The sequence below is a fragment of the Ambystoma mexicanum genome, chromosome 4p (genome assembly GCF_040938575.1).
Source record: "Ambystoma mexicanum isolate Mex_15411 chromosome 4p, UKY_AmexF1_1, whole genome shotgun sequence".
Classification (NCBI taxonomy): Eukaryota; Metazoa; Chordata; class Amphibia; order Caudata; family Ambystomatidae; genus Ambystoma; species Ambystoma mexicanum.
In genome coordinates, this window is record NC_090927.1 from 843,353,976 (window position 1) to 843,368,767 (window position 14,792).

At 47.6% G+C, this 14,792-nt stretch overlaps 37 non-coding genes and 16 pseudogenes across 37 annotated transcripts in view; all 53 read right to left on the minus strand.

The window, feature by feature from the left end:
- The window catches only part of LOC138463793 (5S ribosomal RNA), a 119-nt gene extending 109 nt beyond the window's left edge, over nucleotides 1–10 (minus strand). Inside the window, exon 1 of the ribosomal RNA XR_011266378.1 lies at nucleotides 1–10. This exon is cut by the window's left edge and continues 109 nt beyond it. This is a non-coding gene — a ribosomal RNA (5S ribosomal RNA).
- A 106-nt stretch (nucleotides 11–116) lies between these two features.
- Nucleotides 117–235, minus strand: LOC138461212 (5S ribosomal RNA). The gene has a single exon (XR_011263841.1). It is a non-coding gene; the product is annotated as a 5S ribosomal RNA (ribosomal RNA).
- A 463-nt stretch (nucleotides 236–698) lies between these two features.
- On the minus strand, nucleotides 699–807 carry LOC138458782 (5S ribosomal RNA; annotated as a pseudogene).
- A 106-nt stretch (nucleotides 808–913) lies between these two features.
- LOC138456416 (5S ribosomal RNA) lies at nucleotides 914–1,028 on the minus strand (annotated as a pseudogene).
- Nucleotides 1,029–1,134: 106 nt separating this feature from the next.
- On the minus strand, nucleotides 1,135–1,253 carry LOC138455394 (5S ribosomal RNA; annotated as a pseudogene).
- Nucleotides 1,254–1,360: 107 nt separating this feature from the next.
- Nucleotides 1,361–1,479, minus strand: LOC138463805 (5S ribosomal RNA). The gene has a single exon (XR_011266390.1). It is a non-coding gene; the product is annotated as a 5S ribosomal RNA (ribosomal RNA).
- Nucleotides 1,480–1,585: 106 nt separating this feature from the next.
- On the minus strand, nucleotides 1,586–1,704 carry LOC138461213 (5S ribosomal RNA). Its single transcript, XR_011263842.1, has one exon. It is a non-coding gene; the product is annotated as a 5S ribosomal RNA (ribosomal RNA).
- Nucleotides 1,705–2,167: 463 nt separating this feature from the next.
- LOC138458089 (5S ribosomal RNA) lies at nucleotides 2,168–2,276 on the minus strand (annotated as a pseudogene).
- A 106-nt stretch (nucleotides 2,277–2,382) lies between these two features.
- On the minus strand, nucleotides 2,383–2,501 carry LOC138459295 (5S ribosomal RNA). Its single transcript, XR_011262571.1, has one exon. It is a non-coding gene; the product is annotated as a 5S ribosomal RNA (ribosomal RNA).
- A 106-nt stretch (nucleotides 2,502–2,607) lies between these two features.
- On the minus strand, nucleotides 2,608–2,726 carry LOC138464649 (5S ribosomal RNA). The gene has a single exon (XR_011267227.1). It is a non-coding gene; the product is annotated as a 5S ribosomal RNA (ribosomal RNA).
- A 106-nt stretch (nucleotides 2,727–2,832) lies between these two features.
- Nucleotides 2,833–2,941, minus strand: LOC138456411 (5S ribosomal RNA; annotated as a pseudogene).
- A 106-nt stretch (nucleotides 2,942–3,047) lies between these two features.
- LOC138464273 (5S ribosomal RNA) lies at nucleotides 3,048–3,166 on the minus strand. Its single transcript, XR_011266854.1, has one exon. It is a non-coding gene; the product is annotated as a 5S ribosomal RNA (ribosomal RNA).
- A 106-nt stretch (nucleotides 3,167–3,272) lies between these two features.
- LOC138461939 (5S ribosomal RNA) lies at nucleotides 3,273–3,391 on the minus strand. Its single transcript, XR_011264545.1, has one exon. It is a non-coding gene; the product is annotated as a 5S ribosomal RNA (ribosomal RNA).
- Nucleotides 3,392–3,497: 106 nt separating this feature from the next.
- On the minus strand, nucleotides 3,498–3,616 carry LOC138463817 (5S ribosomal RNA). The gene has a single exon (XR_011266402.1). It is a non-coding gene; the product is annotated as a 5S ribosomal RNA (ribosomal RNA).
- A 106-nt stretch (nucleotides 3,617–3,722) lies between these two features.
- LOC138461214 (5S ribosomal RNA) lies at nucleotides 3,723–3,841 on the minus strand. Its single transcript, XR_011263843.1, has one exon. It is a non-coding gene; the product is annotated as a 5S ribosomal RNA (ribosomal RNA).
- Nucleotides 3,842–4,304: 463 nt separating this feature from the next.
- Nucleotides 4,305–4,413, minus strand: LOC138456633 (5S ribosomal RNA; annotated as a pseudogene).
- A 106-nt stretch (nucleotides 4,414–4,519) lies between these two features.
- Nucleotides 4,520–4,638, minus strand: LOC138463858 (5S ribosomal RNA). The gene has a single exon (XR_011266443.1). It is a non-coding gene; the product is annotated as a 5S ribosomal RNA (ribosomal RNA).
- A 106-nt stretch (nucleotides 4,639–4,744) lies between these two features.
- LOC138463829 (5S ribosomal RNA) lies at nucleotides 4,745–4,863 on the minus strand. Its single transcript, XR_011266414.1, has one exon. It is a non-coding gene; the product is annotated as a 5S ribosomal RNA (ribosomal RNA).
- A 106-nt stretch (nucleotides 4,864–4,969) lies between these two features.
- Nucleotides 4,970–5,088, minus strand: LOC138465143 (5S ribosomal RNA). The gene has a single exon (XR_011267718.1). It is a non-coding gene; the product is annotated as a 5S ribosomal RNA (ribosomal RNA).
- A 463-nt stretch (nucleotides 5,089–5,551) lies between these two features.
- LOC138456634 (5S ribosomal RNA) lies at nucleotides 5,552–5,660 on the minus strand (annotated as a pseudogene).
- Nucleotides 5,661–5,766: 106 nt separating this feature from the next.
- Nucleotides 5,767–5,875, minus strand: LOC138456203 (5S ribosomal RNA; annotated as a pseudogene).
- A 106-nt stretch (nucleotides 5,876–5,981) lies between these two features.
- On the minus strand, nucleotides 5,982–6,090 carry LOC138456540 (5S ribosomal RNA; annotated as a pseudogene).
- Nucleotides 6,091–6,196: 106 nt separating this feature from the next.
- Nucleotides 6,197–6,315, minus strand: LOC138462972 (5S ribosomal RNA). The gene has a single exon (XR_011265558.1). It is a non-coding gene; the product is annotated as a 5S ribosomal RNA (ribosomal RNA).
- Nucleotides 6,316–6,421: 106 nt separating this feature from the next.
- Nucleotides 6,422–6,540, minus strand: LOC138459307 (5S ribosomal RNA). Its single transcript, XR_011262573.1, has one exon. It is a non-coding gene; the product is annotated as a 5S ribosomal RNA (ribosomal RNA).
- A 106-nt stretch (nucleotides 6,541–6,646) lies between these two features.
- On the minus strand, nucleotides 6,647–6,765 carry LOC138461941 (5S ribosomal RNA). Its single transcript, XR_011264547.1, has one exon. It is a non-coding gene; the product is annotated as a 5S ribosomal RNA (ribosomal RNA).
- A 106-nt stretch (nucleotides 6,766–6,871) lies between these two features.
- Nucleotides 6,872–6,990, minus strand: LOC138463626 (5S ribosomal RNA). Its single transcript, XR_011266213.1, has one exon. It is a non-coding gene; the product is annotated as a 5S ribosomal RNA (ribosomal RNA).
- A 106-nt stretch (nucleotides 6,991–7,096) lies between these two features.
- On the minus strand, nucleotides 7,097–7,215 carry LOC138461215 (5S ribosomal RNA). Its single transcript, XR_011263844.1, has one exon. It is a non-coding gene; the product is annotated as a 5S ribosomal RNA (ribosomal RNA).
- Nucleotides 7,216–7,678: 463 nt separating this feature from the next.
- On the minus strand, nucleotides 7,679–7,787 carry LOC138456635 (5S ribosomal RNA; annotated as a pseudogene).
- A 106-nt stretch (nucleotides 7,788–7,893) lies between these two features.
- Nucleotides 7,894–8,012, minus strand: LOC138464730 (5S ribosomal RNA). The gene has a single exon (XR_011267307.1). It is a non-coding gene; the product is annotated as a 5S ribosomal RNA (ribosomal RNA).
- Nucleotides 8,013–8,118: 106 nt separating this feature from the next.
- Nucleotides 8,119–8,237, minus strand: LOC138461869 (5S ribosomal RNA). Its single transcript, XR_011264474.1, has one exon. It is a non-coding gene; the product is annotated as a 5S ribosomal RNA (ribosomal RNA).
- A 106-nt stretch (nucleotides 8,238–8,343) lies between these two features.
- On the minus strand, nucleotides 8,344–8,452 carry LOC138458136 (5S ribosomal RNA; annotated as a pseudogene).
- Nucleotides 8,453–8,915: 463 nt separating this feature from the next.
- Nucleotides 8,916–9,024, minus strand: LOC138456637 (5S ribosomal RNA; annotated as a pseudogene).
- Nucleotides 9,025–9,130: 106 nt separating this feature from the next.
- Nucleotides 9,131–9,249, minus strand: LOC138463313 (5S ribosomal RNA). The gene has a single exon (XR_011265899.1). It is a non-coding gene; the product is annotated as a 5S ribosomal RNA (ribosomal RNA).
- A 106-nt stretch (nucleotides 9,250–9,355) lies between these two features.
- LOC138464293 (5S ribosomal RNA) lies at nucleotides 9,356–9,474 on the minus strand. The gene has a single exon (XR_011266874.1). It is a non-coding gene; the product is annotated as a 5S ribosomal RNA (ribosomal RNA).
- A 106-nt stretch (nucleotides 9,475–9,580) lies between these two features.
- On the minus strand, nucleotides 9,581–9,699 carry LOC138463841 (5S ribosomal RNA). Its single transcript, XR_011266426.1, has one exon. It is a non-coding gene; the product is annotated as a 5S ribosomal RNA (ribosomal RNA).
- A 106-nt stretch (nucleotides 9,700–9,805) lies between these two features.
- Nucleotides 9,806–9,924, minus strand: LOC138461217 (5S ribosomal RNA). Its single transcript, XR_011263845.1, has one exon. It is a non-coding gene; the product is annotated as a 5S ribosomal RNA (ribosomal RNA).
- Nucleotides 9,925–10,387: 463 nt separating this feature from the next.
- Nucleotides 10,388–10,496, minus strand: LOC138457779 (5S ribosomal RNA; annotated as a pseudogene).
- Nucleotides 10,497–10,602: 106 nt separating this feature from the next.
- On the minus strand, nucleotides 10,603–10,721 carry LOC138459320 (5S ribosomal RNA). The gene has a single exon (XR_011262575.1). It is a non-coding gene; the product is annotated as a 5S ribosomal RNA (ribosomal RNA).
- A 106-nt stretch (nucleotides 10,722–10,827) lies between these two features.
- On the minus strand, nucleotides 10,828–10,946 carry LOC138463333 (5S ribosomal RNA). The gene has a single exon (XR_011265920.1). It is a non-coding gene; the product is annotated as a 5S ribosomal RNA (ribosomal RNA).
- A 106-nt stretch (nucleotides 10,947–11,052) lies between these two features.
- On the minus strand, nucleotides 11,053–11,171 carry LOC138462791 (5S ribosomal RNA). Its single transcript, XR_011265380.1, has one exon. It is a non-coding gene; the product is annotated as a 5S ribosomal RNA (ribosomal RNA).
- Nucleotides 11,172–11,277: 106 nt separating this feature from the next.
- On the minus strand, nucleotides 11,278–11,396 carry LOC138459332 (5S ribosomal RNA). Its single transcript, XR_011262577.1, has one exon. It is a non-coding gene; the product is annotated as a 5S ribosomal RNA (ribosomal RNA).
- Nucleotides 11,397–11,502: 106 nt separating this feature from the next.
- LOC138455385 (5S ribosomal RNA) lies at nucleotides 11,503–11,620 on the minus strand (annotated as a pseudogene).
- A 106-nt stretch (nucleotides 11,621–11,726) lies between these two features.
- Nucleotides 11,727–11,845, minus strand: LOC138463854 (5S ribosomal RNA). Its single transcript, XR_011266438.1, has one exon. It is a non-coding gene; the product is annotated as a 5S ribosomal RNA (ribosomal RNA).
- Nucleotides 11,846–11,951: 106 nt separating this feature from the next.
- Nucleotides 11,952–12,070, minus strand: LOC138459172 (5S ribosomal RNA). Its single transcript, XR_011262548.1, has one exon. It is a non-coding gene; the product is annotated as a 5S ribosomal RNA (ribosomal RNA).
- A 453-nt stretch (nucleotides 12,071–12,523) lies between these two features.
- On the minus strand, nucleotides 12,524–12,632 carry LOC138456638 (5S ribosomal RNA; annotated as a pseudogene).
- Nucleotides 12,633–12,738: 106 nt separating this feature from the next.
- On the minus strand, nucleotides 12,739–12,857 carry LOC138465177 (5S ribosomal RNA). Its single transcript, XR_011267752.1, has one exon. It is a non-coding gene; the product is annotated as a 5S ribosomal RNA (ribosomal RNA).
- Nucleotides 12,858–12,963: 106 nt separating this feature from the next.
- On the minus strand, nucleotides 12,964–13,082 carry LOC138463843 (5S ribosomal RNA). Its single transcript, XR_011266427.1, has one exon. It is a non-coding gene; the product is annotated as a 5S ribosomal RNA (ribosomal RNA).
- A 106-nt stretch (nucleotides 13,083–13,188) lies between these two features.
- Nucleotides 13,189–13,307, minus strand: LOC138463866 (5S ribosomal RNA). The gene has a single exon (XR_011266450.1). It is a non-coding gene; the product is annotated as a 5S ribosomal RNA (ribosomal RNA).
- Nucleotides 13,308–13,413: 106 nt separating this feature from the next.
- LOC138461218 (5S ribosomal RNA) lies at nucleotides 13,414–13,532 on the minus strand. Its single transcript, XR_011263846.1, has one exon. It is a non-coding gene; the product is annotated as a 5S ribosomal RNA (ribosomal RNA).
- A 463-nt stretch (nucleotides 13,533–13,995) lies between these two features.
- Nucleotides 13,996–14,104, minus strand: LOC138456639 (5S ribosomal RNA; annotated as a pseudogene).
- Nucleotides 14,105–14,210: 106 nt separating this feature from the next.
- Nucleotides 14,211–14,329, minus strand: LOC138463229 (5S ribosomal RNA). Its single transcript, XR_011265816.1, has one exon. It is a non-coding gene; the product is annotated as a 5S ribosomal RNA (ribosomal RNA).
- A 106-nt stretch (nucleotides 14,330–14,435) lies between these two features.
- LOC138454043 (5S ribosomal RNA) lies at nucleotides 14,436–14,554 on the minus strand. Its single transcript, XR_011260737.1, has one exon. It is a non-coding gene; the product is annotated as a 5S ribosomal RNA (ribosomal RNA).
- Nucleotides 14,555–14,660: 106 nt separating this feature from the next.
- On the minus strand, nucleotides 14,661–14,779 carry LOC138460563 (5S ribosomal RNA). The gene has a single exon (XR_011263245.1). It is a non-coding gene; the product is annotated as a 5S ribosomal RNA (ribosomal RNA).
- Between the last annotated feature and the right edge of the window lie 13 nt (nucleotides 14,780–14,792).

The following is a 14,792-nucleotide window of genomic DNA, read 5'->3' on the forward strand; positions in this document are numbered from 1 at the left end:
GGCCGTAGGCTCTGGGCCTAGTGAGTTTTGTACTTTTAAGCATCTAGTCGGCTAGACCTTGCAGTTTTAAAAGGCAATTGAGAAAGGGCTCACTTCCTGAACTTGGAGCACAAAAAAGCCTACAGCACCTGGTATTCCCAGGCGGTCTCCCATCCAGGTACTAACTAGGCCTGACACTGCTTAACTTCCGAGATCAGACGAGATCGGGTGCATTCAGTGTGGTGTGGCCGTAGGCTCTAGGAATGCTAAGAATATTACTCTTATGCATTTGCATTTAGTAAGCTAAGCCATGCAGCCACTTGCAACATGATACCACGCTCATCGCTCGATCAGGCTCGATCAGGCGAGATATATAAGACTGGTGGGCCCATTCAGGACTCCTATGTCTGGTAGGATAACTTTAATTCATCCATCCTGTGTCTGTTGCAGGGAGGTGGAGAGAACAATCAACACAATAATGGTTTTCTTTCATGCCTCTTGAAGGACTCAATATTCTCTGTACTGCATTACATGTGAAAGTCGATTTATTACCCATTAACACACTACCTGTATGCTAATTCTATGTAAAAAGGTAGCTCCAGCCCTCATGATGTTGTCCAACATTTCCGCTATAAAACGGGATACAATTATTTTGGAAACATACCAAATTTGAAAAATAATTGAGAAGTTGCGCAATTACTAATCATGGAGCACAAAAAAGCCTACAGCACCTGGTATTCCCAGGCAGTCTCCCATCCAGGTACTAACTAGGCCCGACCCTGCTTAGCTTCGGAGATCGGGCGCATTCAGTGTGGTGTGGCCGTAGGCTCTGGGCCTAGTGAGTTTTGTACTTTTAAGCATCTAGTCGGCTAGACCTTGCAGTTTTGAAAGGCAATTGTGAAATGGCTCACTTCCTGAACTTGGAGCACAAAAAAGCCTACAGCACCTGGTATTCCCAGGTGGTCTCCCATCCAGGAACTAGGCCCGACACTGCTTAGCTTCCGAGATCAGACTAGATCGGGCGCAATCAGTGTGGTGTGGCCGTAGGCTCTGGGCCTTGTGAGTTTTGTACTTTTAAGCATCTAGTCAGCTAGACCTTGCAGTTTTGAAAGGCAATTGAGAAATGGCTCACTTCCTGAACTTGGAGCACAAAAAAGCCTACAGCACCTGGTATTCCCAGGCGGTCTCCCATCCAAGTACTAACGAGGCCCGACACTGCTTAGCTTCCCAGATCAGACGAGATCGGACGCATTCAGTGTGGTGTGGCTGTAGGCTCTGGGCTTTGTGAGTTTTGTACTTTTAAGCATCTAGTCGGCTAGACCTTGCAGTTTTGAAAGGCAATTGAGAAATGGCTCACTTCCTGAACTTGGAGTACAAAAAAAGCCTACAGCACCTGGTATTCCCAGGCGGTCTCCCATCCAGGTACTAACTAGGCCCGACACTGCTTAGCTTCTGAGATCAGACGAGATCAGGCGCATTCAGTGTGGTGTGGCCGTAGGCTCTGGGCCTAGTGAGTTTTGTACTTTTAAGCATCTAGTCGGCTAGACCTTGCAGTTTTAAAAGGCAATTGAGAAAGGGCTCACTTCCTGAACTTGGAGCACAAAAAAGCCTACAGCACCTGGTATTCCCAGGCGGTCTCCCATCCAGGTACTAACTAGGCCTGACACTGCTTAACTTCCGAGATCAGACGAGATCGGGTGCATTCAGTGTGGTGTGGCCGTAGGCTCTAGGAATGCTAAGAATATTACTCTTATGCATTTGCATTTAGTAAGCTAAGCCATGCAGCCACTTGCAACATGATACCACGCTCATCGCTCGATCAGGCTCGATCAGGCGAGATATATAAGACTGGTGGGCCCATTCAGGACTCCTATGTCTGGTAGGATAACTTTAATTCATCCATCCTGTGTCTGTTGCAGGGAGGTGGAGAGAACAATCAACACAATAATGGTTTTCTTTCATGCCTCTTGAAGGACTCAATATTCTCTGTACTGCATTACATGTGAAAGTCGATTTATTACCCATGAACACACTACCTGTATGCTAATTCTATGTAAAAAGGTAGCTCCAGCCCTCATGATGTTGTCCAACATTTCCGCTATAAAACGGGATACAATTATTTTGGAAACATACCAAATTTGAAAAATAATTGAGAAGTTGCGCAATTACTAATCATGGAGCACAAAAAAGCCTACAGCACCTGGTATTCCCAGGCAGTCTCCCATCCAGGTACCAACTAGGCCCGACCCTGCTTAGCTTCCGAGATCGGGCGCATTCAGTGTGGTGTGGCCGTAGGCTCTGGGCCTAGTGAGTTTTGTACTTTTAAGCATCTAGTCGGCTAGACCTTGCAGTTTTGAAAGGCAATTGTGAAATGGCTCACTTCCTGAACTTGGAGCACAAAAAAGCCTACAGCACCTGGTATTCCCAGGTGGTCTCCCATCCAGGTACTAACTAGGCCCGACACTGCTTAGCTTCCGAGATCAGACGAGATCGGGCGCAATCAGTGTGGTGTGGCCGTAGGCTCTGGGCCTAGTGAGTTTTGTACTTTTAAGCATCTAGTCAGCTAGACCTTGCAGTTTTGAAAGGCAATTGAGAAATGGCTCACTTCCTGAACTTGGAGCACAAAAAAGCCTACAGCACCTGGTATTCTCAGGCGGTCTCCCATCCAGGTACTAACGAGGCCCGACACTGCTTAGCTTCCGAGATCAGACGAGATCGGGCGCATTCAGTGTGGTGTGGCCGTAGGCTCTGGGCCTTGTGAGTTTTGTACTTTTAAGCATCTAGTCGGCTAGACCTTGCAGTTTTGAAAGGCAATTGAGAAATGGCTCACTTCCTGAACTTGGAGTACAAAAAAGCCTACAGCACTTGGTATTCCCAGGCGGTCTCCCATCCAGGTACTAACTAGGCCCGACACTGCTTAGCTTCTGAGATCAGGCGCATTCAGTGTGGTGTGGCCGTAGGCTCTAGACCTAGTGAGTTTTGTACTTTTAAGCATCTAGTCGGCTAGACCTTGCAGTTTTGAAAGGCAATTGTGAAATGGCTCACTTCCTGAACTTGGAGCACAAAAAAGCCTACAGCACCTGGTATTCCCAGGTGGTCTCCCATCCAGGAACTAACTAGGCCCGACACTGCTTAGCTTCCGAGATCAGACGAGATCGGGCGCAATCAGTGTGGTGTGGCCGTAGGCTCTGGACCTAGTGAGTTTTGTACTTTTAAGCATCTAGTCAGCTAGACCTTGCAGTTTTGAAAGGCAATTGAGAAATGGCTCACTTCTTGAACTTGGAGCACAAAAAAGCCTACAGCACCTGGTATTCCCAGGCGGTCTCCCATCCAGGTACTAACGAGGCCCGACACTGCTTAGCTTCCGAGATCAGACGAGATCGGGCGCATTCAGTGTGGTGTGGCCGTAGGCTCTGGGCCTTGTGAGTTTTGTACTTTTAAGCATCTAGTCGGCTAGACCTTGCAGTTTTGAAAGGCAATTGAGAAATGGCTCACTTCCTGAACTTGGAGTACAAAAAAGCCTACAGCACCTGGTATTCCCAGGCGGTCTCCCATCCAGGTACTAACTAGGCCCGACACTGCTTAGCTTCTGAGATCAGACGAGATCAGGCGCATTCAGTGTGGTGTGGCCGTAGGCTCTGGGCCTAGTGAGTTTTGTACTTTTAAGCATCTAGTCGGCTAGACCTTGCAGTTTTAAAAGGCAATTGAGAAAGGGCTCACTTCCTGAACTTGGAGCACAAAAAAGCCTACAGCACCTGGTATTCCCAGGCGGTCTCCCATCCAGGTACTAACTAGGCCTGACACTGCTTAACTTCCGAGATCAGACGAGATCGGGTGCATTCAGTGTGGTGTGGCCGTAGGCTCTAGGAATGCTAAGAATATTACTCTTATGCATTTGCATTTAGTAAGCTAAGCCATGCAGCCACTTGCAACATGATACCACGCTCATCGCTCGATCAGGCTCGATCAGGCGAGATATATAAGACTGGTGGGCCCATTCAGGACTCCTATGTCTGGTAGGATAACTTTAATTCATCCATCCTGTGTCTGTTGCAGGGAGGTGGAGAGAACAATCAACACAATAATGGTTTTCTTTCATGCCTCTTGAAGGACTCAATATTCTCTGTACTGCATTACATGTGAAAGTCGATTTATTACCCATTAACACACTACCTGTATGCTAATTCTATGTAAAAAGGTAGCTCCAGCCCTCATGATGTTGTCCAACATTTCCGCTATAAAACGGGATACAATTATTTTGGAAACATACCAAATTTGAAAAATAATTGAGAAGTTGCGCAATTACTAATCATGGAGCACAAAAAAGCCTACAGCACCTGGTATTCCCAGGCAGTCTCCCATCCAGGTACTAACTAGGCCCGACCCTGCTTAGCTTCCGAGATCGGGCGCATTCAGTGTGGTGTGGCCGTAGGCTCTGGGCCTAGTGAGTTTTGTACTTTTAAGCATCTAGTCGGCTAGACCTTGCAGTTTTGAAAGGCAATTGTGAAATGGCTCACTTCCTGAACTTGGAGCACAAAAAAGCCTACAGCACCTGGTATTCCCAGGTGGTTTCCCATCCAGGTACTAACTAGGCCCGACACTGCTTAGCTTCCGAGATCAGACGAGATCGGACGCATTCAGTGTGGTGTGGCTGTAGGCTCTGGGCTTTGTGAGTTTTGTACTTTTAAGCATCTAGTCGGCTAGACCTTGCAGTTTTGAAAGGCAATTGAGAAATGGCTCACTTCCTGAACTTGGAGTACAAAAAAGCCTACAGCACCTGGTATTCCCAGGCGGTCTCCCATCCAGGTACTAACTAGGCCCGACACTGCTTAGCTTCTGAGATCAGACGAGATCAGGCGCATTCAGTGTGGTGTGGCCGTAGGCTCTGGGCCTAGTGAGTTTTGTACTTTTAAGCATCTAGTCGGCTAGACCTTGCAGTTTTAAAAGGCAATTGAGAAAGGGCTCACTTCCTGAACTTGGAGCACAAAAAAGCCTACAGCACCTGGTATTCCCAGGCAGTCTCCCATCCAGGTACTAACTAGGCCTGACACTGCTTAACTACCGAGATCAGACGAGATCGGGTGCATTCAGTGTGGTGTGGCCGTAGGCTCTAGGAATGCTAAGAATATTACTCTTATGCATTTGCATTTAGTAAGCTAAGCCATGCAGCCACTTGCAACATGATACCACGCTCATCGCTCGATCAGGCTCGATCAGGCGAGATATATAAGACTGGTGGGCCCATTCAGGACTCCTATGTCTGGTAGGATAACTTTAATTCATCCATCCTGTGTCTGTTGCAGGGAGGTGGAGAGAACAATCAACACAATAATGGTTTTCTTTCATGCCTCTTGAAGGACTCAATATTCTCTGTACTGCATTACATGTGAAAGTCGATTTATTACCCATGAACACACTACCTGTATGCTAATTCTATGTAAAAAGGTAGCTCCAGCCCTCATGATGTTGTCCAACATTTCCGCTATAAAACGGGATACAATTATTTTGGAAACATACCAAATTTGAAAAATAATTGAGAAGTTGCGCAATTACTAATCATGGAGCACAAAAAAGCCTACAGCACCTGGTATTCCCAGGCAGTCTCCCATCCAGGTACTAACTAGGCCCGACCCTGCTTAGCTTCCGAGATCGGGCGCATTCAGTGTGGTGTGGCCGTAGGCTCTGGGCCTAGTGAGTTTTGTACTTTTAAGCATCTAGTCGGCTAGACCTTGCAGTTTTGAAAGGCAATTGTGAAATGGCTCACTTCCTGAACTTGGAGCACAAAAAAGCCTACAGCACCTGGTATTCCCAGGTGGTCTCCCATCCAGGTACTAACTAGGCCCGACACTGCTTAGCTTCCGAGATCAGGCGCAATCAGTGTGGTGTGGCCGTAGGCTCTGGGCCAAGTGAGTTTTGTACTTTTAAGCATCTAGTCAGCTAGACCTTGCAGTTTTGAAAGGCAATTGAGAAATGGCTCACTTCCTGAACTTGGAGCACAAAAAAGCCTACAGCACCTGGTATTCTCAGGCGGTCTCCCATCCAGGTACTAACGAGGCCCGACACTGCTTAGCTTCCGAGATCGGGCGCATTCAGTGTGGTGTGGCCGTAGGCTCTGGGCCTTGTGAGTTTTGTACTTTTAAGCATCTAGTCGGCTAGACCTTGCAGTTTTGAAAGGCAATTGAGAAATGGCTCACTTCCTGAACTTGGAGTACAAAAAAGCCTACAGCACTTGGTATTCCCAGGCGGTCTCCCATCCAGGTACTAACTAGGCCCAACACTGCTTAGCTTCTGAGATCAGACGAGATCAGGCGCATTCAGTGTGGTGTGGCCGTAGGCTCTAGACCTAGTGAGTTTTGTACTTTTAAGCATCTAGTCGGCTAGACGTTGCAGTTTTGAAAGGCAATTGTGAAATGGCTCACTTCCTGAACTTGGAGCACAAAAAAGCCTACAGCACCTGGTATTCCCAGGTGGTCTCCCATCCAGGTACTAACTAGGCCCGACACTGCTTAGCTTCCGAGATCAGACGAGATCGGGCGCAATCAGTGTGGTGTGGCCGTAGGCTCTGGGCCTAGTGAGTTTTGTACTTTTAAGCATCTAGTCAGCTAGACCTTGCAGTTTTGAAAGGCAATTGAGAAATGGCTCACTTCCTGAACTTGGAGCACAAAAAAGCCTACAGCACCTGGTATTCCCAGGCGGTCTCCCATCCAGGTACTAACGAGGCCCGACACTGCTTAGCTTCCGAGATCAGACGAGATCGGGCGCATTCAGTGTGGTGTGGCCGTAGGCTCTGGGCCTTGTGAGTTTTGTACTTTTAAGCATCTAGTCGGCTAGACCTTGCAGTTTTGAAAGGCAATTGAGAAATGGCTCACTTCCTGAACTTGGAGTACAAAAAAGCCTACAGCACCTGGTATTCCCAGGCGGTCTCCCATCCAGGTACTAACTAGGCCCGACACTGCTTAGCTTCTGAGATCAGATGAGATCAGGCGCATTCAGTGTGGTGTGGCCGTAGGCTCTGGGCCTAGTGAGTTTTGTACTTTTAAGCATCTAGTCGGCTAGACCTTGCAGTTTTAAAAGGCAATTGAGAAAGGGCTCACTTCCTGAACTTGGAGCACAAAAAAGCCTACAGCACCTGGTATTCCCAGGCGGTCTCCCATCCAGGTACTAACTAGGCCTGACACTGCTTAACTTCCGAGATCAGACGAGATCGGGTGCATTCAGTGTGGTGTGGCCGTAGGCTCTAGAAATGCTAAGAATATTACTCTTATGCATTTGCATTTAGTAAGCTAAGCCATGCAGCCACTTGCAACATGATACCACGCTCATCGCTCGATCAGGCTCGATCAGGCGAGATATATAAGACTGGTGGGCCCATTCAGGACTCCTATGTCTGGTAGGATAACTTTAATTCATCCATCCTGTGTCTGTTGCAGGGAGGTGGAGAGAACAATCAACACAATAATGGTTTTCTTTCATGCCTCTTGAAGGACTCAATATTCTCTGTACTGCATTACATGTGAAAGTCGATTTATTACCCATTAACACACTACCTGTATGCTAATTCTATGTAAAAAGGTAGCTCCAGCCCTCATGATGTTGTCCAACATTTCCGCTATAAAACGGGATACAATTATTTTGGAAACATACCAAATTTGAAAAATAATTGAGAAGTTGCGCAATTACTAATCATGGAGCACAAAAAAGCCTACAGCACCTGGTATTCCCAGGCAGTCTCCCATCCAGGTACTAACTAGGCCCGACCCTGCTTAGCTTCCGAGATCGGGCGCATTCAGTGTGGTGTGGCCGTAGGCTCTGGGCCTAGTGAGTTTTGTACTTTTAAGCATCTAGTCGGCTAGACCTTGCAGTTTTGAAAGGCAATTGTGAAATGGCTCACTTCCTGAACTTGGAGCACAAAAAAGCCTACAGCACCTGGTATTCCCAGGTGGTCTCCCATCCAGGTACTAACTAGGCCCGACACTGCTTAGCTTCCGAGATCAGACTAGATCGGGCGCAATCAGTGTGGTGTGGCCGTAGGCTCTGGGCCTTGTGAGTTTTGTACTTTTAAGCATCTAGTCAGCTAGACCTTGCAGTTTTGAAAGGCAATTGAGAAATGGCTCACTTCCTGAACTTGGAGCACAAAAAAGCCTACAGCACCTGGTATTCCCAGGCGGTCTCCCATCCAAGTACTAACGAGGCCCGACACTGCTTAGCTTCTGAGATCAGACGAGATCAGGCGCATTCAGTGTGGTGTGGCCGTAGGCTCTGGGCCTAGTGAGTTTTGTACTTTTAAGCATCTAGTCGGCTAGACCTTGCAGTTTTAAAAGGCAATTGAGAAAGGGCTCACTTCCTGAACTTGGAGCACAAAAAAGCCTACAGCACCTGGTATTCCCAGGCGGTCTCCCATCCAGGTACTAACTAGGCCTGACACTGCTTAACTTCCGAGATCAGACGCATTCAGTGTGGTGTGGCCGTAGGCTCTAGGAATGCTAAGAATATTACTCTTATGCATTTGCATTTAGTAAGCTAAGCCATGCAGCCACTTGCAACATGATACCACGCTCATCGCTCGATCAGGCTCGATCAGGCGAGATATATAAGACTGGTGGGCCCATTCAGGACTCCTATGTCTGGTAGGATAACTTTAATTCATCCATCCTGTGTCTGTTGCAGGGAGGTGGAGAGAACAATCAACACAATAATGGTTTTCTTTCATGCCTCTTGAAGGACTCAATATTCTCTGTACTGCATTACATGTGAAAGTCGATTTATTACCCATTAACACACTACCTGTATGCTAATTCTATGTAAAAAGGTAGCTCCAGCCCTCATGATGTTGTCCAACATTTCCGCTATAAAACGGGATACAATTATTTTGGAAACATACCAAATTTGAAAAATAATTGAGAAGTTGCGCAATTACTAATCATGGAGCACAAAAAAGCCTACAGCACCTGGTATTCCCAGGCAGTCTCCCATCCAGGTACTAACTAGGCCCGACCCTGCTTAGCTTCCGAGATCGGGCGCATTCAGTGTGGTGTGGCCGTAGGCTCTGGGCCTAGTGAGTTTTGTACTTTTAAGCATCTAGTCGGCTAGACCTTGCAGTTTTGAAAGGCAATTGTGAAATGGCTCACTTCCTGAACTTGGAGCACAAAAAAGCCTACAGCACCTGGTATTCCCAGGTGGTCTCCCATCCAGGTACTAACTAGGCCCGACACTGCTTAGCTTCCGAGATCAGATTAGATCGGGCGCAATCAGTGTGGTGTGGCCGTAGGCTCTGGGCCTTGTGAGTTTTGTACTTTTAAGCATCTAGTCAGCTAGACCTTGCAGTTTTGAAAGGCAATTGAGAAATGGCTCACTTCCTGAACTTGGAGCACAAAAAAGCCTACAGCACCTGGTATTCCCAGGCGGTCTCCCATCCAAGTACTAACGAGGCCCGACACTGCTTAGCTTCCGAGATCAGACGAGATCGGACGCATTCAGTGTGGTGTGGCTGTAGGCTCTGGGCTTTGTGAGTTTTGTACTTTTAAGCATCTAGTCGGCTAGACCTTGCAGTTTTGAAAGGCAATTGAGAAATGGCTCACTTCCTGAACTTGGAGTACAAAAAAGCCTACAGCACCTGGTATTCCCAGGCGGTCTCCCATCCAGGTACTAACTAGGCCCGACACTGCTTAGCTTCTGAGATCAGACGAGATCAGGCGCATTCAGTGTGGTGTGGCCGTAGGCTCTGGGCCTAGTGAGTTTTGTACTTTTAAGCATCTAGTCGGCTAGACCTTGCAGTTTTAAAAGGCAATTGAGAAAGGGCTCACTTCCTGAACTTGGAGCACAAAAAAGCCTACAGCACCTGGTATTCCCAGGCGGTCTCCCATCCAGGTACTAACTAGGCCTGACACTGCTTAACTTCCGAGATCAGACGAGATCGGGTGCATTCAGTGTGGTGTGGCCGTAGGCTCTAGGAATGCTAAGAATATTACTCTTATGCATTTGCATTTAGTAAGCTAAGCCATGCAGCCACTTGCAACATGATACCACGCTCATCGCTCGATCAGGCTCGATCAGGCGAGATATATAAGACTGGTGGGCCCATTCAGGACTCCTATGTCTGGTAGGATAACTTTAATTCATCCATCCTGTGTCTGTTGCAGGGAGGTGGAGAGAACAATCAACACAATAATGGTTTTCTTTCATGCCTCTTGAAGGACTCAATATTCTCTGTACTGCATTACATGTGAAAGTCGATTTATTACCCATTAACACACTACCTGTATGCTAATTCTATGTAAAAAGGTAGCTCCAGCCCTCATGATGTTGTCCAACATTTCCGCTATAAAACGGGATACAATTATTTTGGAAACATACCAAATTTGAAAAATAATTGAGAAGTTGCGCAATTACTAATCATGGAGCACAAAAAAGCCTACAGCACCTGGTATTCCCAGGCAGTCTCCCATCCAGGTACTAACTAGGCCCGACCCTGCTTAGCTTCCGAGATCGGGCGCATTCAGTGTGGTGTAGCCGTAGGCTCTGGGCCTAGTGAGTTTTGTACTTTTAAGCATCTAGTCGGCTAGACCTTGCAGTTTTGAAAGGCAATTGTGAAATGGCTCACTTCCTGAACTTGGAGCACAAAAAAGCCTACAGCACCTGGTATTCCCAGGTGGTCTCCCATCCAGGTACTAACTAGGCCCGACACTGCTTAGCTTCCGAGATCAGACGAGATCGGGCGCAATCAGTGTGGTGTGGCCGTAGGCTCTGGGCCTAGTGAGTTTTGTACTTTTAAGCATCTAGTCAGCTAGACCTTGCAGTTTTGAAAGGCAATTGAGAAATGGCTCACTTCCTGAACTTGGAGCACAAAAAAGCCTACAGCACCTGGTATTCTCAGGCGGTCTCCCATCCAGGTACTAACAAGGCCCGACACTGCTTAGCTTCCGAGATCAGACGAGATCGGGCGCATTCAGTGTGGTGTGGCCGTAGGCTCTGGGCCTTGTGAGTTTTGTACTTTTAAGCATCTAGTCGGCTAGACCTTGCAGTTTTGAAAGGCAATTGAGAAATGGCTCACTTCCTGAACTTGGAGTACAAAAAAGCCTACAGCACCTGGTATTCCCAGGCAGTCTCCCATCCAGGTACTAACTAGGCCCGACACTGCTTAGCTTCTGAGATCAGACGAGATCAGGCGCATTCAGTGTGGTGTGGCCGTAGGCTCTAGACCTAGTGAGTTTTGTACTTTTAAGCATCTAGTCGGCTAGACCTTGCAGTTTTGAAAGGCAATTGTGAAATGGCTCACTTCCTGAACTTGGAGCACAAAAAAGCCTACAGCACCTGGTATTCCCAGGTGGTCTCCCATCCAGGTACTAACTAGGCCCGACACTGCTTAGCTTCCGAGATCAGACGAGATCGGGCGCAATCAGTGTGGTGTGGCCGTAGGCTCTGGGCCTAGTGAGTTTTGTACTTTTAAGCATCTAGTCAGCTAGACCTTGCAGTTTTGAAAGGCAATTGAGAAATGGCTCACTTCCTGAACTTGGAGCACAAAAAAGCCTACAGCACCTGGTATTCCCAGGCGGTCTCCCATCCAGGTACTAACGAGGCCCGACACTGCTTAGCTTCCGAGATCAGACGAGATCGGGCGCATTCAGTGTGAGTGGCCGTAGGCTCTGGGCCTTGTGAGTTTTGTACTTTTAAGCATCTAGTCGGCTAGACCTTGCAGTTTTGAAAGGCAATTGAGAAATGGCTCACTTCCTGAACTTGGAGTACAAAAAAGCCTACAGCACCTGGTATTCCCAGGCGGTCTCCCATCCAGGTACTAACTAGGCCCGACACTGCTTAGCTTCTGAGATCAGACGAGATCAGGCGCATTCAGTGTGGTGTGGCCGTAGGCTCTGGGCCTTGTGAGTTTTGTACTTTTAAGCATCTAGTCGGCTAGACCTTGCAGTTTTAAAAGGCAATTGAGAAAGGGCTCACTTCCTGAACTTGGAGCACAAAAAAGCCTACAGCACCTGGTATTCCCAGGCGGTCTCCCATCCAGGTACTAACTAGGCCTTACACTGCTTAACTTCCGAGATCAGACGAGATCGGGTGCATTCAGTGTGGTGTGGCCGTAGGCTCTAGGAATGCTAAGAATATTACTCTTATGCATTTGCATTTAGTAAGCTAAGCCATGCAGCCACTTGCAACATGATACCACGCTCATCGCTCGATCAGGCGAGATATATAAGACTGGTGGGCCCATTCAGGACTCCTATGTCTGGTAGGATAACTTTAATTCATCCATCCTGTGTCTGTTGCAGGGAGGTGGAGAGAACAATCAACACAATAATGGTTTTCTTTCATGCCTCTTGAAGGACTCAATATTCTCTGTACTGCATTACATGTGAAAGTCGATTTATTACCCATTAACACACTACCTGTATGCTAATTCTATGTAAAAAGGTAGCTCCAGCCCTCATGATGTTGTCCAACATTTCCGCTATAAAACGGGATACAATTATTTTGGAAACATACCAAATTTGAAAAATAATTGAGAAGTTGCGCAATTACTAATCATGGAGCACAAAAAAGCCTACAGCACCTGGTATTCCCAGGCAGTCTCCCATCCAGGTACTAACTAGGCCCGACCCTGCTTAGCTTCCGAGATCGGGCGCATTCAGTGTGGTGTGGCCGTAGGCTCTGGGCCTAGTGAGTTTTGTACTTTTAAGCATCTAGTCGGCTAGACCTTGCAGTTTTGAAAGGCAATTGTGAAATGGCTCACTTCCTGAACTTGGAGCACAAAAAAGCCTACAGCACCTGGTATTCCCAGGTGGTCTCCCATCCGGGTACTAACTAGGCCCGACACTGCTTAGCTTCCGAGATCAGACTAGATCGGGCGCAATCAGTGTGGTGTGGCCGTAGGCTCTGGGCCTTGTGAGTTTTGTACTTTTAAGCATCTAGTCAGCTAGACCTTGCAGTTTTGAAAGGCAATTGAGAAATGGCTCACTTCCTGAACTTGGAGCACAAAAAAGCCTACAGCACCTGGTATTCCCAGGCGGTCTCCCATCCAAGTACTAACGAGGCCCGACACTGCTTAGCTTCCGAGATCAGACGAGATCGGACGCATTCAGTGTGGTGTGGCCGTAGGCTCTGGGCCTTGTGAGTTTTGTACTTTTAAGCATCTAGTCGGCTAGACCTTGCAGTTTTGAAAGGCAATTGAGAAATGGCTCACTTCCTGAACTTGGAGTACAAAAAAGCCTACAGCACCTGGTATTCCCAGGCGGTCTCCCATCCAGGTACTAACTAGGCCCGACACTGCTTAGCTTCTGAGATCAGACGAGATCAGGCGCATTCAGTGTGGTGTGGCCGTAGGCTCTGGGCCTAGTGAGTTTTGTACTTTTAAGCATCTAGTCGGCTAGACCTTGCAGTTTTAAAAGGCAATTGAGAAAGGGCTCACTTCCTGAACTTGGAGCACAAAAAAGCCTACAGCACCTGGTATTCCCAGGCGGTCTCCCATCCAGGTACTAACTAGGCCTGACACTGCTTAACTTCCGAGATCAGACGAGATCGGGTGCATTCAGTGTGGTGTGGCCGTAGGCTCTAGGAATGCTAAGAATATTACTCTTATGCATTTGCATTTAGTAAGCTAAGCCATGCAGCCACTTGCAACATGATACCACGCTCATCGCTCGATCAGGCTCGATCAGGCGAGATATATAAGACTGGTGGGCCCATTCAGGACTCCTATGTCTGGTAGGATAACTTTAATTCATCCATCCTGTGTCTGTTGCAGGGAGGTGGAGAGAACAATCAACACAATAATGGTTTTCTTTCATGCCTCTTGAAGGACTCAATATTCTCTGTACTGCATTACATGTGAAAGTCGATTTATTACCCATGAACACACTACCTGTATGCTAATTCTATGTAAAAAGGTAGCTCCAGCCCTCATGATGTTGTCCAACATTTCCGCTATAAAACGGGATACAATTATTTTGGAAACATACCAAATTTGAAAAATAATTGAGAAGTTGCGCAATTACTAATCATGGAGCACAAAAAAGCCTACAGCACCTGGTATTCCCAGGCAGTCTCCCATCCAGGTACTAACTAGGCCCGACCCTGCTTAGCTTCCGAGATCGGGCGCATTCAGTGTGGTGTGGCCGTAGGCTCTGGGCCTAGTGAGTTTTGTACTTTTAAGCATCTAGTCGGCTAGACCTTGCAGTTTTGAAAGGCAATTGTGAAATGGCTCACTTCCTGAACTTGGAGCACAAAAAAGCCTACAGCACCTGGTATTCCCAGGTGGTCTCCCATCCAGGTACTAACTAGGCCCGACACTGCTTAGCTTCCAAGATCAGACGAGATCGGGCGCAATCAGTGTGGTGTGGCCGTAGGCTCTGGGCCTAGTGAGTTTTGTACTTTTAAGCATCTAGTCAGCTAGACCTTGCAGTTTTGAAAGGCAATTGAGAAATGGCTCACTTCCTGAACTTGGAGCACAAAAAAGCCTACAGCACCTGGTATTCTCAGGCGGTCTCCCATCCAGGTACTAACGAGGCCCGACACTGCTTAGTTTCCGAGATCAGACGAGATCGGGCGCATTCAGTGTGGTATGGCCGTAGGCTCTGAGCCTTGTGAGTTTTGTACTTTTAAGCATCTAGTCGGCTAGACCTTGCAGTTTTGAAAGGCAATTGAGAAATGGCTCACTTCCTGAACTTGGAGTACAAAAAAGCCTACAGCACCTGGTATTCCCAGGCGGTCTCCCATCCAGGTACTAACTAGGCCCGACACTGCTTAGCTTCTGAGATCAGACGAGATCAGGTGCATTCAGTGTGGTGTGGCCGTAGGCTCTAGACCTAGTG